A 16,114-nucleotide genomic window follows, 5' to 3' on the forward strand; every position below is an offset into this window, starting at 1 on the left:
ACTGTAATTTTAACACCAATCCTGAACTACCTTATCAAGTCCTTTCAGCTATCATGCAAAGTCTGCTATATCAACCCTACTTAACATGGGGATCTGCGGCTGGCAGGAACCAGTAAGATTAAATTTAGGACTAACTTCAATTGTTTTTTGGATCACAAGAGTAGTTATAATTCATGATGGGACAAAAACATGTCCTGGAGTTAAGGAAGGATTTGCTCTGGTGTTGGACTTATTCTTCTCTTGGCACCAGCCCTAAATTTAGCGAGGGCTTCTTCTCAGTCCAGTACTGATCTTTCTTCATCAGGCCCTGCTGGCCTAAACTTTTCCCCAACAAAAATCTTAGAATTAATCTTAACATCCAAACTTCTGTAAGATGAAGACCTAAAACGAGATAGGGATATCATACTGGCATAAGCCCCAACATTACCTTAGTAAAGCCTTCTACATTCACCCTTAACGCTGCATCATTAAAACTCATTGTCAACCTGAATCTTAAACCCTTGTCTTATCCTGACTGTGACTCTTACCAGTACAACTCTTGATCTAGTTATGTGGCTGAAATCATGGTCTTAAGCTGAGAGGAATTCATTATACAGAGCCAGCACAATTATAGCAGATTTTATTTGCTCACATGGAGCAGTTACATTCAGTAATACTGCTTCAAAGCCCAGATAGATAAATCAATGTATTTGTATCATTACACTGTTGTTCCTGAGTAACTGAGCTTTCCTGAACACTGGGGCATGTGAAGACATAGAGCTAGCCAGTTTGGGGAGAACAGTTCCAGGTTTAGCCATTACCAGAATATACAGATAGCAGGAGGTTCCTGTTATGGCCTGTGTGTAATGACAACAGCTGGCAGCTGGTGAAACTCCAGCTGAGAGCCTTTCTATCTGAAAAATTCAAAATGAACAGCTTTAGAATCAGAGTGGGTCTTATTTCCACTGTCAGAAAAAGCTCTGTTTAATGTGCAAGGGCAGTGTTTATTTTTGTGTATGACAGACATAGGTACTTTGCTATACAGCTCAGATACTCATTTTCATAATAGCACTTATTTTGAGCTGACAGTGGGAGCTCTCATTAGAAAATTAGTAAAGTTGCATCATTTTTCTCAAGAGTGAAATGTGTCAGATTTATTCCTTCCGGTAGTCCATATCCTTCGTCAAAAAGAGACATGGCTAAAAATTTTAAACAGATACTGGAAAACCAGTTCTCATTCTTCCTAACTAGAAGTGACGTTCACATGAATTCACATTTCTGCATGACATGCAGGATGTTACACAAAAAAAGGAGCAAGTTAAAAAGAAAATGCAAGCTCTTTGTCCTCCAACAAAACAAAAAACAGTGTGACAGGGATTGATTTTTTTTTTAAGAGAGACAATGAAGGGGGAAAATTACTCTCAGTATGATACTGAAATATTGCATTCCTCCAAGAAATCAGTCCTTGTTATCTTGTTGTGAACTTCCCCTTCATATTTCACATATAACCAAAGATACTGGGAAAAAAACACAACTTTTTTTCTACTACCAGTGAGTGGTATCAGACTAAAAGCAATGAGCTATTTCTGAAGTATCTCCTTACCTGATCTGTGGTGGATCAGAAGAGCTATCATGGGATTCTTCCTTCATGGGGAACCTTCTTGAGGTGCTTAGCTAATGCCTCCTGCCAGTAGGAGTTGCTTCCCCTGTGGATATAGGGCACAGCAGAACACCCCTACGTTTCAGGTGTGCTGGGAGATTATAAAGGATCTGGATCGTAAGGGTTATAAAGGAGGTCCTGTTGGTGCCTCCTGGTGCAATATTGCACTAAGCACACCTCAGATGGATTGGGATCCTTAACCTTCTCTTTTGTGGCAGCTTAGGAAAAGAAACATTAGATACAATGACAAACATACATAGTTTAGATTAAACATAGTTCAGATGAATACATAGTTTAGATTAAACATAATTTAGATTAAGACTTCCTCAGAAGTATTTAACACTGAGCACTGCTAGAGAACTTGGCGGAAAATTCATATGATCTAGTCAGGACATTCCCATATAACTATATGTATGACTCCTTTGATTTAGATAATATTATTGAAATGAATAAACTGTTCACTTGCATATCTATTTCCAGGATAGGACCTAACTGTTGTTGAGTACCGTCCTGTTATTTGCAATGTGAAATAAGTAGTCATAGACTAACATGCTTGACTGAACTTCCTCATATTAACACTACTAACTAAGAGCTGGGCTTCTGCTTTATATGTCTCATTAATCTTCACAGAAAATTGTCTTGGAGGATGAGAGGATGAGAGGTGTAGGCAGAGTGAGTGATATGAGGAAGGGACATAGACAGTTTTGTGTACAAAACACTACTCCTACGCAAACGGTACTCTGGGGGTGGCTGCTATCTTTACTCTCAAGTTTAAAAGCCACGGTTCAAAAATAAGTGTCACGAGTGACACTACAAATAATAGAATTGTGGCCAACAAGTCAAATCTGGGCTTTTGCTTTTTTTTTTTTTTGAAAGGTGGATGTGTGTGGGCTGGAAGATGGTTTGAGCGAGTCACTTTTGAGAATGAAGAACAGTATGGGAAACAAGTGAAAAATGCTTTAGGTGTTGATAATTTCCTTTTTCATAATAACAGTTGAATGGAATATATTAGTAAAGCTCACATACTGTACACCCACATTTTATATTTTTTAGAGTATGTTGAGAGCTTAATCCAAGATGCCATAGGAGTCTCTAGTGCTTCTTTTGACTTGATCACTTGTTTAAAAATGTGATTTAGCACAGCATGTATTTTTATAGAGCAAGAAGGACTATTTATGACAGAAAGTGAATACACAGTAAAATAAGGAGTGAAATTATAATCTGCTCTTTACCCTGTGTTCATTCCCCATGAGGACACTTACACCCTTACATAGAAAGTGAAGTAGCCAGTTGTCTCTGAACTTGTCCTTGCTTAATCTACCATCATTTCCCTGTGTTTAAGTCCCTCCAAAAGTACTAAATGTCTCACCTGTATATGAAGATGTGAGATGAGGCTCTGTTTGGCCTCAGACTGTGTAACTTTGGGGCCTTAGTCTAAGATCAATTTCGGCACCCAGGCACCTTTAAATCTATTGGGGCTTCAGAGGGAAATTTCACGAAGTGGAACCAGTGTTGTTAACAGTGAACTGAACCAAACCCAAACCTGACCTGCAAAGCAGCTTCAATAACATTTTTTTTTTTGTATCTTCTAACTGGTATTGAACCATTAATATTATGTTTCTGTTGATTCCTACTAGGAAATGAAAGCCCTCTCAGGGCAACATCTCAGCAAAGATGAGTGTTTTCCAGCAGGGACCCGTTCATCCTAGGGATGGCTGGCACCTCCCGGGTTCAGCAAAGCTGCTATGTTGCTGCGTGTTCCTACCTTCTGCCCCCATCTTTCTCTCGCTGTATGATTCACCCCGTGTGCAGCAGATGTTCCTGCAGTACGATGCTGTGCTGCTCCACAGCCCTCGGCAGCAATCTTTCTGTCATGGGGGATTTTTGCACTTGCCTAGAATGAGCTCCAGCTGTACAGTTCCTGGCAGGAGGAGGCTGACTGTCATGTTGCGGGGGTGAAGAGCTGACTGCTACTGCCAGCACTGCCCCTAAAGCCTGCCAGACCCCTCAGCCTCAATTTCCCACCATCAGTCCCATTCCATGACCCTGCATATGGCTGTGGGATTATGATTGTGTAGTCTTCCACCTACATCTGTGTGTGTGTGTGTGCGCGCTCATATTGCTATATTATTGGCTGCAGACACACATCTACTAGGTGCAGACAGAGAACCACAGCTTGTCTCCTTCAGGTCCAAAGAGAAGGTGGAGAGAAGTGGAAATGCCGTACTAAGACAATCATAGAATGGTTTCAGTTGGAAAGGACCTTCAAAGATCATCTAGTCCAACCCAAATGTCTGGTGTTTGAGCTGAAGATAGGTTTCAGAGACATCTTATCACAGGACTTCCTATTTTTAGGACTTTATGTGTTTGTTCTGGAAAGCAGTTCAAGACCACCAAATAATTAGGGATTGTTATTGGCCTCAACTGGAACTGAAACTGAAATAAAAGGTGCTGGTCTGAGTCTCTGGTTATAAGCATTCTTGTCTAGAGAAAACTAAGTTGGGAGGAAAGAGGGTTAAAATAAGCTTGAATTAATAAAGGAAGGATATAATTTAGATTCTGCTGACTCTCAAGAACTGTTCTGATGTTTGTTTTGTTTGGCCTTTCTATCTGCATCATGATATGAAACCCTACAGCTTGAGTTTCAGTGATTTCCCTTTGAAACAAGATAGTGTTTCAACTCTCCAAAGACTGAAGGCTGAACTCCTATCACAGCTGTGATGGTGGAAATGCAGAATAACTCCACTGACCTCAGTCTCTGTTGCTCTGAATAATTGTATGAGGTATGTCTTTAGCTAGTCTTTCCTGTCACTCTTACATGTGAGGGGGTTTTATGTGGGTTGGGGTTTTTTTCCTTTTGCAAATTTTTCTAATGATGGCATTACCTGCTAAAAAGCATTGGATTGACACTCTGGACATCAAAGCCTCTGCCAACAGAGCATATACTGAAATACTGCCCAGCCTGTGTTCTTGAAGCATAACCTGAAAGAATCTTTTGTTAAGAGATGAGGATAATTCAGTCTCTAAAGCCACTGAAGCCCTGTCCCTAAGCAGCTAAAACAAAGATCAGTTTGTCTCCAGAGTCCTTCACCTTTCTTCTTTTTTCCATTCACTGTTGAAAAAAATTCCCGATGTCTTGTTCTTTTAGATAGTTTGACAATAGACTGAGTAAATTTCCCCTATCTCATGGTCATAACTCTGGTCACTTCAGGAAAGGTTGCAGTTCATTCAGTCTGGTTTCTTTGGACAACCAACCTGCATGGTCAATATGTGACTCTTACATCCTGCAAATTATGTGATATTTCATACCTGGTCACCAGATGGGTTAGTCATGCCCGGTCACCAACATTTAGTTCTGATTTATTCTCTCCCACCGCTTTTCCTCATACTTTTACTTAGATTTTCTGTCTTTTGATTTCCAAGGGGTCTGTCTTTGTGGGTTACAGGTCCTATGGGCTTAGAGCTGGCTGTGTCAGCTCAAAGGTCTGAAGATGTTCCCAGCACACTGCTGGTGTCACCACATAGCACACATAGGTCGGGGCAGCAGCTCTCTGCCATGGGAGTTCATTTCACCGACAGCTACGGTGGATGTGAAAGGTAGTAGCGGTAGAAATATTTCTTGGTTTCTGTCAAGGCAGATGCTTCCATGCAGAGGACATGCACTTTTCTTGGTATAGCAGCTATGTTATCTCCAGTCTTATCAGAAAACACAGATTTACAACTGCTTACCTCAGAGGTAAGAGAATGTCCTGGCCTTGATGCATCTTATTTTGTGGTATTTTCAACAGACAGAAAGCTTTCAAAAGTTCCAAAGGCTGAACCATTTCTTCTTGATAGAAATATGACATTGTGCTTTCTCTGTGATTTTTCTTCTGGGTGATATCACAGATCCCTGCATGCAGAGGCTTCTTACAATATCCCTCAAAGACAGATTTTGAGGATTTGTTTCCTCTAAACATTATCACTGCAGAACAGCAGATTATCATTTGGTCTGGTCTCAGTATAAAATCCAATAATTAGCATGTACTTTAATTCCATTCATATATTTGTATTGTTTCTTAAGTTACACACAGGTATAAAATCTAAGTTTCAGTTTATGAAGCTATTTCATAAATCTTAGGCAAGTATAGGTACAGAATTACTTGTGGAAGTGGTGGTGTATAGTGCTGGGCGAGGGGTAAGAGTGGGAAGTCTTGAATTGCTGTGTTGAAAGAGGTGGGCTTAGCCCCACTTCCACTCCCTTCCCTGCATGTCCTGCCACCAGGTGGGGAAACCTGACTTCACACTGTCAGGGCTGCTGGCAGGAGACGGCACCTCTCTGCCAAAGTCACACTCCCACCTCCAGAGCAATGCTACTGACAGGCTTGTAGAAAGCACATCAAAATTCCTTTCAAAACAGATGAGAAGTAGAGAACTTTTGCAGAGATAAATTGCACGGGAAAGGAATTCTTGTAATTTTCTGGGGAGTGTCTCTTGTAACAGATACCATCATTTGTGGGTCTCTCCAAGGTATGTATCCTCCAAAGGTATGTATCCTCCAGTATGAAATGTAAAGGACAGCAGAGTTCCCCAAGATGGAGGTCAAGAAATACGCACAAGCAATTGAGTGGACACAGGAAGAAACTTTTCTTGTTGATTAAGCATTTTCTCTGTTTCTTCACGAATATTTTATCAACTTTTTTTTTATTTTGTTGTCTGACTTGAATGTTCTAAGCGTATGTTTTTACTTCCTATTTCTTTATATCTCTCTGGAGACAAAAGTGGTTTCAAAGTAGCTGCCTAATCTTAATTTTTGTTCTGAAAATGTGACGGTCCTTAATACTGGAACACCCCAAGCAAGTTTTCAGCTTCTCTTATGCTGGTCTGAAATACCCAGAGGGTAAGAGAATGTTGTCTACAAGAACTGCACAGGCCAGTTTGAAAGCTGGTGCCGTGAAGGTCAGCAGAAGCAGCAGCATCTCCCAGTGGCTAATGGCAATGAGGAAGCTTTCTGGCATGTGGCAAGGTGAGGAGGAACCTCACCTTAACCCCAGGTGTCCCCGTGAAGCCGTTTCCAGTTTTGAGCGACAGTCTGTATGACATTGCAAGTTTGAAAATCTCAGAAAGGATTTGCTGAGGTCAGCCTGAGGCAAAAGATTGCCCAATGCCAGATTGTAGGGAGACATTTTTACTGGCAGGCTCAGCACCTCCCTGATGGTGAGCAGGAGGCAAAGAATAAGTTCACAGCTCTGGGAGTGAGTGAAGTGCTCATGTCAGCTAATAGGCATGTGTCCTGAAAAACGCCTGGCCTTGGGCACTGCACTCAGTATTACTGGGACACAACTTCTTCCATGTAGGATATAAATCTACTGGCCTCCACTGAAATCAGACACCTAGAAGCTTTCATTCCAATGTTTTCTTTTCTAGTCGTACTGGTGGCAGTGTTCCCATTGACACTGTGGGAAATCCAGGCTCAAGTCTTTCTTTTGTGTCTGGGATGATGCAAACCCTTGCTGTATAGATGCTCATGAGAGGAGACTCTGGGAACAGGAACCAGACACCTGGACTACAGTTTCTGCCCATGGCAGCATTCTGCCCATGCGCACTTAATGCATGTAAAATGTGGCATCCTCCTGCAGCAGGAACCCAAGCCTCCACGCTCTATTCCCGCCAACAAAAGGGTTTATCTTATAGTCGCCCTATACCTTATAGAGACTTGATGTGCAGCAGTAAATGTATGCCTTTGTGGTGCTACAGATTTTCAAGTAGCGCTCTCAGAGCTGGCTCTCGGAGAACAAGCTGAGTTAAAAAAAACCTCATGAAGAATTGTAGAGCTCTGTGCTGGCTGATTTAGCCTGTCTATTAGCTGGACTAATTAGCAATTGCTGGAGAGCAATACTAATGCAATCACTCTGCTTCTGCTTTCTGAGCCAGTTTGTTCACAAGCCAGCTCTGGTATTTCTACATAGTAGTACATTGTCTGTGTAAATATATTCTCCATGCTGCAAATCAAATCAGTTCATAGCACCCGTACTGCTTGCATATGCCATTGCTAACTCATATCTTTATATGTCCTGGGGACCCCTTGTATAGGATCCACAAGTGAAAAAGGCACGATTTTCCCCATGTTATTTACTGGCAGAGTTAGTATTTCCTACTCTAGATGATCTATATTACATGGATTTTTTAATGACTTTTAACAAGAAAATTCCTTAATGCTGCCATGAAACGGCTTCTATTTTGCAATAAAACCACAAAAGAGTATTTTATGCATTATTTCTAATGAAGGTTTATGCATTATTTCTAATGTAGCTGTCAGTATTGGCAAACATATATTCCAGTGAAAAGATTAAACAGTCTACACAGCAGTGTACAAAGCAGACTAAAAAGTAGACTAAAAGAAAGATATTTCTAAGTGGGTTATCTTCACATGGATATAAAACATAGAGGGAAGAAAATTAAATAATACTGTTCATCAATGAACAATATATGATCAGTTATATAAGGGTTGAACAAGGATGACTACTTATGAATAATTCTCCTTCTTTTGACTTCTATCTGTCCTTTATAAACAAAATACAATTTAAAAACAGATTATGAAACACTGGAGTGAAGATGCATAGGAAGGTCTAGGGAAAATAAAAAAGTATACCAAACTGTGCTAAAATCTATATGAAAACCCATAACAAATGTGGGTGAACCTGAAGCCTAAAGGAGCTGAGGTGGAGGAACTGAGTCTGTACCACAGTTCTCAGAGAAGAGGCAGCAGATGTCCATCTGCCACCTGAGAGAAAAGATGCCTTTGCAAGAAATAGGGGATGTGTTCTTTTGACTGTTCACTCGCCAGTGGTGCAGTACCCTCTGCACCAGAAGTGGGGATGCTGTATGACTGTGCCCGCTAGCAGACTGTTCACCAGATGGAAGCATTACAGTCAGCTACGGTGGTAAGAAGGACATGCTGGTGCCAAAGCCTCGTTTCCATGGCACCTGGTTTAGAGAAATCTCTAGGAATTGGTAGCAAATTGCCTGAGTGGTGATAACAAATTTAGATTTAGGCAAGGAAATTCTCAGATAAATTTCTCAAGGCAGGTGCCACGCAATGCATAACAAATATTGGAGGGCAGATAAGAAAACATGTTCTAGAGAAGTTCTAGCTATAATTCTGTGCAAATGTTCATGCAAGTGTCAGCACTCAGGCAGGTGGGTAAGAATTAACTTGTATTTGTTTTAATGATAACTGGTGCTAGTGAAGGGTGTAGCATATTTTGTGCTTACCTGAGGCAATCTTACCAGAAAGGCAACTGGTCTTAATATCCTGATATGAACAGAAGGAAAATTTCATTCTTTAGCTAGCTTGTTCTACTCTGTATGTATTAGTCGTCCATACCGCTAATATAAATATCTTGGCCTCATCTTTATTTAGGACTCCATCTTTGTGTCATCTGCAAATTTATCCACGGTTATTTTCTTTTTACTTCCATGTCAATGATGGAAATATTCGGTAGTGTTAGTCCAGCATAAAACCCTGCTAGAAACACACCATTCATTGATGATCCCCACTGAGAACATATTGAAATCTTTCAGCAAGTTCTGAATCTGTGCACTGTTTGGATTATTTGTATTTTATAATGCCACATTTGTATCAGGATGTCAAGGTTGAAACACTGAATAAATACTTATGCTTTCATTGAATTATTTATTTGTTTTTCCACTATCTTACAAAAGATTAAAATTTAAACCTTTTCTTGCACAGATCTTCCCCACGATGCATTCACTTATTTTTAATGTTGACGCAACAGTCACACTCTTATAGTCTTTTGGAATTTCACTCTAGCTGCATTTATGTTTGTTAATACCAAAATCAAGAAATATCAGTAGGCCAGAGGTACTCCATAGCCTGCTTTTATACAATTCCTGGGTGCAAATAATGCAGGTTGGTTTATGTAACAGCATTTATCCCAGGCGATGCATTTTACCATCATCTGACTTATTTGCTAATTTGACTGCAGTTCATCATCTTCATGTGACATGGGTACATCATATCCCTTCCTCCAAATATAAACTAAAACCTCTAAGTACTTCTGCATTTTCTAAATCGTTATTGACGTTTTTATCATTTCCTTTGACTAATGGGCCTTCTACAATAGCTAGGATTTATTTTCTTCCTAATGTATTTATAAAATTTCTTCTTGCTATCCTAACTACACTCACAACTCTTTCATAATTTTAGCTCTGTTAACAGTTTCCTGCCATGCTCTAGCAGTTGCCTATCCCATGTCAACCTGTTATGACAACCTGTATAGGCAGACTATTAAACAATCCTCCTATGAACATGCTTCCTGGAGAAAAGGCCGCTCACACATAGCAGGACCTGAGTCACCTGCAAACCAGAAGACACAGGAGCTTGGTAATTGTTTGCTGAGACCATCCATACCTGTACATAGGGTTTGAGCTGTGGGGGAAAAACATTTCTGTGATAAACGGTGCCTGCTCGAGTTCAAGGAATTTAGTATGTTATGTATTCATGTGAGTGAGCTGTCTGTAGGTGCTGCTGGGTGTACTGACTGGTCCCATGACACGCTGAAGACATCTTCAGCAAGGATGTAACCGAGCCTTGGATGTTCCAGAAAGCCTTGAGGTCAGGATGTGGATTTGCACGAACCTGCCAGACCCTGAGAACATGACCTTCACCTCAGTCTCTCTGACCACAGTGGAGGGTGCAGTGGCCTTTTGCACAGACCACAGAGATTAAAAAAAAAAAGAAAAAGAAAGAAAAAAAAAGAAAAAGGACGGAAATGGCTAGTACATCATAACTTCAGCACAGTAGCAGAATATAGGATCGGTCATCAACTATAATGATTTGTCGTAGAGGGGAAAGGAGAAAGAGCACACAGACATATGGAACTTCTGGTTGCCTAAACATGAGCACTGAGTGCCATTTGAGGTGCTCTGAGCTGTGGGGCCGTGTCTCCAGCTGGAAGTCCAAGGACATGGATGCCCTGTAGCTATGTTATACCTGGCAGCTCTCTGTGAAAGTTCAAGATACTTTAAGGCATCTCAAATGGCATAAAATGCAAATATTTCGGAATCTGAATTAAGCCCATTGAGTGGGAGTCAGATTAATACACCTTAATTGAGGTAGCTAAGTGGATGTATCTTATTTGCAAATAAAGCTTCCTCCATAACCAAGGAAATCTAGTGAATCCACTCTAGTAATTTGATGAAGCATAGGGAGATGCGTTTGGATAAGCTGAGTAGCTCTTTGGCAATATTGATGAAGGGTAGGACATTATTGCCTCAACAGAGGCACACCATGTCTAGTCAGATGCCTTGGGTATCTCACCTGGCCCCTGGCTGGTGCTCCCGGGGTGCAGGCTCTGTGTCATAGCTACCTTCACTGTGCAAATGTCATGGATACTGCAGGGCATCTTAAATAACATTAGCCATTTATATGTGAGCAACAGGAAAGCTATAATTAAGGCCCAGAACTTCACTGGCTGCAAAGAAAAATTACCCATCTAGCTCACATATAGATGTTTAAATTCTGAATCTTAATCTGCAGCTGAATCTCACCCGCTGTGTTTGATACAGGACTCACATAGGTTAAAATAATTGTTATTTCTAAGTCTAACATTGTGCTTAGTTTGGCTCAAAAGCTAACATTTCTAGATTGCTTGTCAAAATGTAGCTGCTGTGGGGAATACTTTGTGTGGTTTATTTTTAACCTATGTGGGATATGTCATAGGCTAAGATGCTCTATTTGTAGAAGCAGAATTTACCAGCAGTTTTCTGTCTTTTGCGCCACTGAGACCTGCAGTCTCTCAAGTCATTTATGCACAGTAGTGAGGACAGGTTGAGGAGAGCATTAGTATAGCTAGCAGTGTACACCCATGGTCTGAAGTGAGGGAGGCACATTAATATTATGTGAGCAAGAAGCTGCAGTGCTGTATGATTGGCACTTATAATATAAATAACAGCTTCTGTCACCTCAGTTTTGCTGTGCTTTATTCCTAATGTGAAGTGATGTTTTGCAATAAAAGAGGATATCAGAAAGACTTTTCCAGGCACCAGTCTGTTCACATCAGAGACAGAGAGTCTTTCTACTTCTGCAGACACATAAATTCTAATCATGGCAAAATTCTCACCGCTTTTTTGGAAACAAAAATCACTGGAAATATTTTGTGGCATCAGTGAGTTTTGTGTGAGCAGAAACAGAGGAGAAATGCCTCCTTTTTCACAGCGGTTCAATACGTCACCAGATAATTCTGTCCTGATGCACTGGAGGAGATTTAGCATTGAATGGGGATGGCAGAAGTTAATGAATAATTACTTGATTATATTATATCTTTCATGAGAAGATTTCAAATTGCTTTACAAACAGGAAGAAAATAAGCTTCATAACACTTGGTGGTATAAAGCAACGTGAAGGAAAATTCATGGCATGCTGAAAATATGTGGTTGACTCAATTTTGAAAAATACAGGGCTTGGAAAAATAAGCAAGCTCCCTTATCATTGCACCAAGAACAGAAATAATAATATTTTTAAAAACTACAGAGAAACAAAACGAGCACTGACTGTTTACAAATTAGTTTGAGATGTGAACAGCTCAGACCCTTCAGATTTTAGGCGGTAGGAATGAAACTTCGCAGGCAAGAACAGTTTTGTACTGCACTGAAACTTTCGTTACCTTGTTTCGCCAGTGGTTCAGCAGCCTCCATGTTTTCTAAAAGTTTTCCTATAGCCTTTCAGTTGTTCAAGCAACTGTATGCCTTGTGACTGCTATTTTTTCTTACTATAGATATGCAGACAAATATTATAGTAGAGCTAACTGATAGACTTCAAAGATCAGATTTGTGTAATTCCTCCTATATTCTTACTTCATATCGCAGTGTTTCACAACTCACAGTCCTAGCATCAGCTCTGTTCTGTAACTCCACAGCATCTCTTGTGCTTACTTATAGTGATCCATCCTCGATTGTACCTGTTTCTGCTTTAAGATTATGTGGGGTGTGGATATAATTTATTGTTTAAATAACTTTGTCTCTTGTAAATCGTTATGTTCATTTATGAATAGTAAAACTGTCTTCAAGTGATGAGTCATAGAAAATGCCAACCCATGTCTCTCTTGTTTCCTTCTTCCCGGTTCAAGGCTCACATAATTTCATTAGGGCTGCTGCAGTTTGATGTGTAAACTTGCCTTGAAAACACTGCATTTCAAATACATTCTTCAATCTAAAGGGTGTTGGGGTTTGTAGTCATCTGTATTCTGTCTGTCACAGAGTATGTGCTCTTCAGAGCTAGACTGCATGGTACCAGACAGCTTCCCCAAGGCGACAACACTCCTTTGTTCATTTCTGGCTGTGTTTTTTGCTTATTAGTTGAATTCTTGGCACAGTTGTTGGACAGATGTCCACAGCAGTCACAATCACAAGACTGTTTTGGGTCTCCTAGTTGTTAGGTTTGGTTTCTAAGGAGCGTGCAGCTCCCTTTCCATTGTCTGTGCCCTTTTGAGACATAGATGTCCTCTCCACCACCTTTCTGAAGGGCAAGGCAATTTTCTACATAACTCCTGAGTATAGAATTTTTTAATCCTGATAGCACTGCTATATCACAGTGATTCAGTTTTCATATCCAGTCCACGTATATTTCTAATTTAAAAATCAGTGCTGTATATTAAAAGGACAAAAAAATTCTGAGGTGCTAAGTCTGCAGAGCATTGACTGTTTGTACTAGCTTCACCTGCATCTTACAGAAAGTCCCGGAAAAATTAATGATGAATGTAGCTCAATGGATTCAGCCTGATGAAATACAACATGATAGCTCAGGTGTTAAGAACCAATCTGCTGGTATGGTTTATCAGGTGGCTACAGAGGTACCAGCTGGGCACTCTCACAATGACAAAGGAACAATTTATATAACGTATTTGGAGAGCACTGATGATAATGTAAGAACATTTTTACTGCTCATATGAAAGGTCCATCTAGCCCAGTATTTTTTTCTCCAACACCTAGAAAGGGGTCCACTTTCTGGAGAGAGAGGTGGTACACTTTTTTTAACTGATGATGGGTTTTGCTGCTTTAGGTTCTCCCAGGCTTGCTTGAAACCCGTCTGAACTCCCACCATCCGCAGCATCCTGAGGCAAGGAGATCTACAGCCTAATCACACAATTACCACCTTTTGTGGTATTTGTCTATACCCTTTTTGCAATGGAGGAATGAACACTGCACACAGTTTCCAGGCCGTGAGGCTTGATGGATTTACACTATTTCCTATTTGTTCTTGGTTCTCTTGCTCATAATCACTAATGTTCTCTTTGCAGTTTTACTCTTGCTAAGCACTGAACCACCAGCTTTTTGGAACTATTACAGCCCAAGCACTCATTCCTCTGTTGCTATAACCAGCTCAGAACCCATCATTTATGTACTAAGTTAGGAAGATTTTTGCAATTATTTGCACTGTTTCAGCTTGCCCTGTTGCTCAATATTATTAAGTCCTTCCTCTCACTCAGCACTTATCATTACTACCCCAAATAACTTGATATCAGCACATTTTATCACCTCCCTTCTCACAGTAAGTTTTGCATTACAGTACTTTTATCATGTATGACTATGTTGAACAGCTTTATTTCCATGTCAGTTCCCAAAGAAAGAAAATGCCTTTCCTCCCTGTGAAAACTCTCTATTTAACTTCTGCCTTCTTTTTCCAATCTTTTAGCCATTTTTTTTGCCATTGGTGCTCAGCTTCTTGAAAAGTCTTTGATGAGTAATTGCACTGAGGGTGTTTTAGAAATCTGAATAGGCTGTATCAGCCGGATCTCCCTTTTCACATGACTAGTGACTCCTTTAGGGAACTCCAACAGATTTACTTGTGAGGCATAAACTCTCCCAAGAGCTATGCTGACTCCTCCTTAAGACACTATCTTTATTGCCTCTCCTAATTCTTTTTTTACTCTCTTTATTAATTCATCATGGTCCAGATGCCATGTCAGTAGATCCCTGACTCTGTCTTGGAACCACTCAAAAAAAATTGTAATCACATTTATTACCTTTCTCTTCTCAGATAAAATGCTGGTTTAAAGCAAGAGGTTATACACCTTAGTTTGAGCTATATTCACTTAGACCTCCTGGGAGAATAGTCTTGTTCTGGTGGTTATCTGCTTGTCTTGTTCATCTAAACTATAGTCTTTCCTACTGATCCTTTGATTTGTCACAGATTCTCTAATAACTTTCCCATAAAGAAAGGGTCTTGAATGGAAACTTCCCTAACTCTTAAGACATTTATTCAGCTTTTCTGCTCTGCTATGATTCTATCTTCTCTGAGGGTACCTTTAAACCTTAATCACATATTGACCCTACTGATTCTCTGGTATGCTTCCTGCTCTTAATGCATTTGAAAAAGGATTTACTGTTGGTTTTTATACTTTTTATGCGAGTTGCTCTTAAACAACAGTTCTGGCCTATTTTATTGTGCTTTTAAGCTCTTTTTTTTGTTATTTTCCTCTTTTTCTAAAGGATGTTGTAATAGATTCTACATCCTTGCAGGATGAATAAGCAATAAAAAAATCTGCTTCAGTTTTTCTCAGTTCAAAAGGATGATTACAGTGAGGACTCCTGCTAGAAAAAAAGCTCAAAGCAGCAGTTAAGAGAGTTAAATAGTCTTCATGCTGTCTACAAGGGTTTAAAGATAACTATGGGAGAAAGAGAGCAAACATAACTCACATATGGAGAAAGATTTCAGAAAGGGCACAGGGATGTCAGCATGGTCAAAGTGCAAGGTAAGGGCGATTTGGTGTCCTGTTGTTAGGGAACAAAGCTGGAAACCGCCCTGGTTTCCCTAGCAATACTTGCCACCCACACCAGCAACTTCAGCTCTCTCCACCAGCCAGATGTAGGCAAGAGCTCCACGATTCCTCACACTAGAAGGCTTTCGATGCTGCTGCTGCTGCCTTCAACCCTGGGCTGCTCCCTCCTTTCATTGTGCCTAAAATCAGCACTGCTCCTGAGAGGTGGCTGCTTTCCCATTCTTGTAATGATGATTTCATACCGAAATCCTCCTACATGATACTGAAACCCTTAGCCACCAAGTTTTCTGGTGTTCATGCCTTCATAAGCACGTCTGGAGCTGAACAGCTCTGAAAGGTTGCATTCCTGTGCTGCGTTTTATGTCTTTGCCCTTCAGTCTTCTTGGTGTGAGCCATCATAAAAAGGCTGTAGTTATGTGAGTTGTAATTTCCTGCTGGAAACTTTACAATCATGTAAGTTATATCGCTTTGACAAGATGAAAATAATTTTACTCACTAGCAGCAGACTGGAATTGTTCTGATGATTTCCGTTACCGTGCAGTTTGCTGTAAGGGACTGGAAAGAGTAGGAGGAGATCACAGCATGGCGCACTCAAATCATGAATTGTATGTTGGAGGTTTAGCAGTGTGTTATTTGGGATTCTCTGCCCCTGCAGCTACAACTAGATTTAATTTACTCAGTTTCGAAATGAAAA

Source organism: Athene noctua, chromosome 4, assembly GCF_965140245.1.
Source record: "Athene noctua chromosome 4, bAthNoc1.hap1.1, whole genome shotgun sequence".
Classification (NCBI taxonomy): Eukaryota; Metazoa; Chordata; class Aves; order Strigiformes; family Strigidae; genus Athene; species Athene noctua.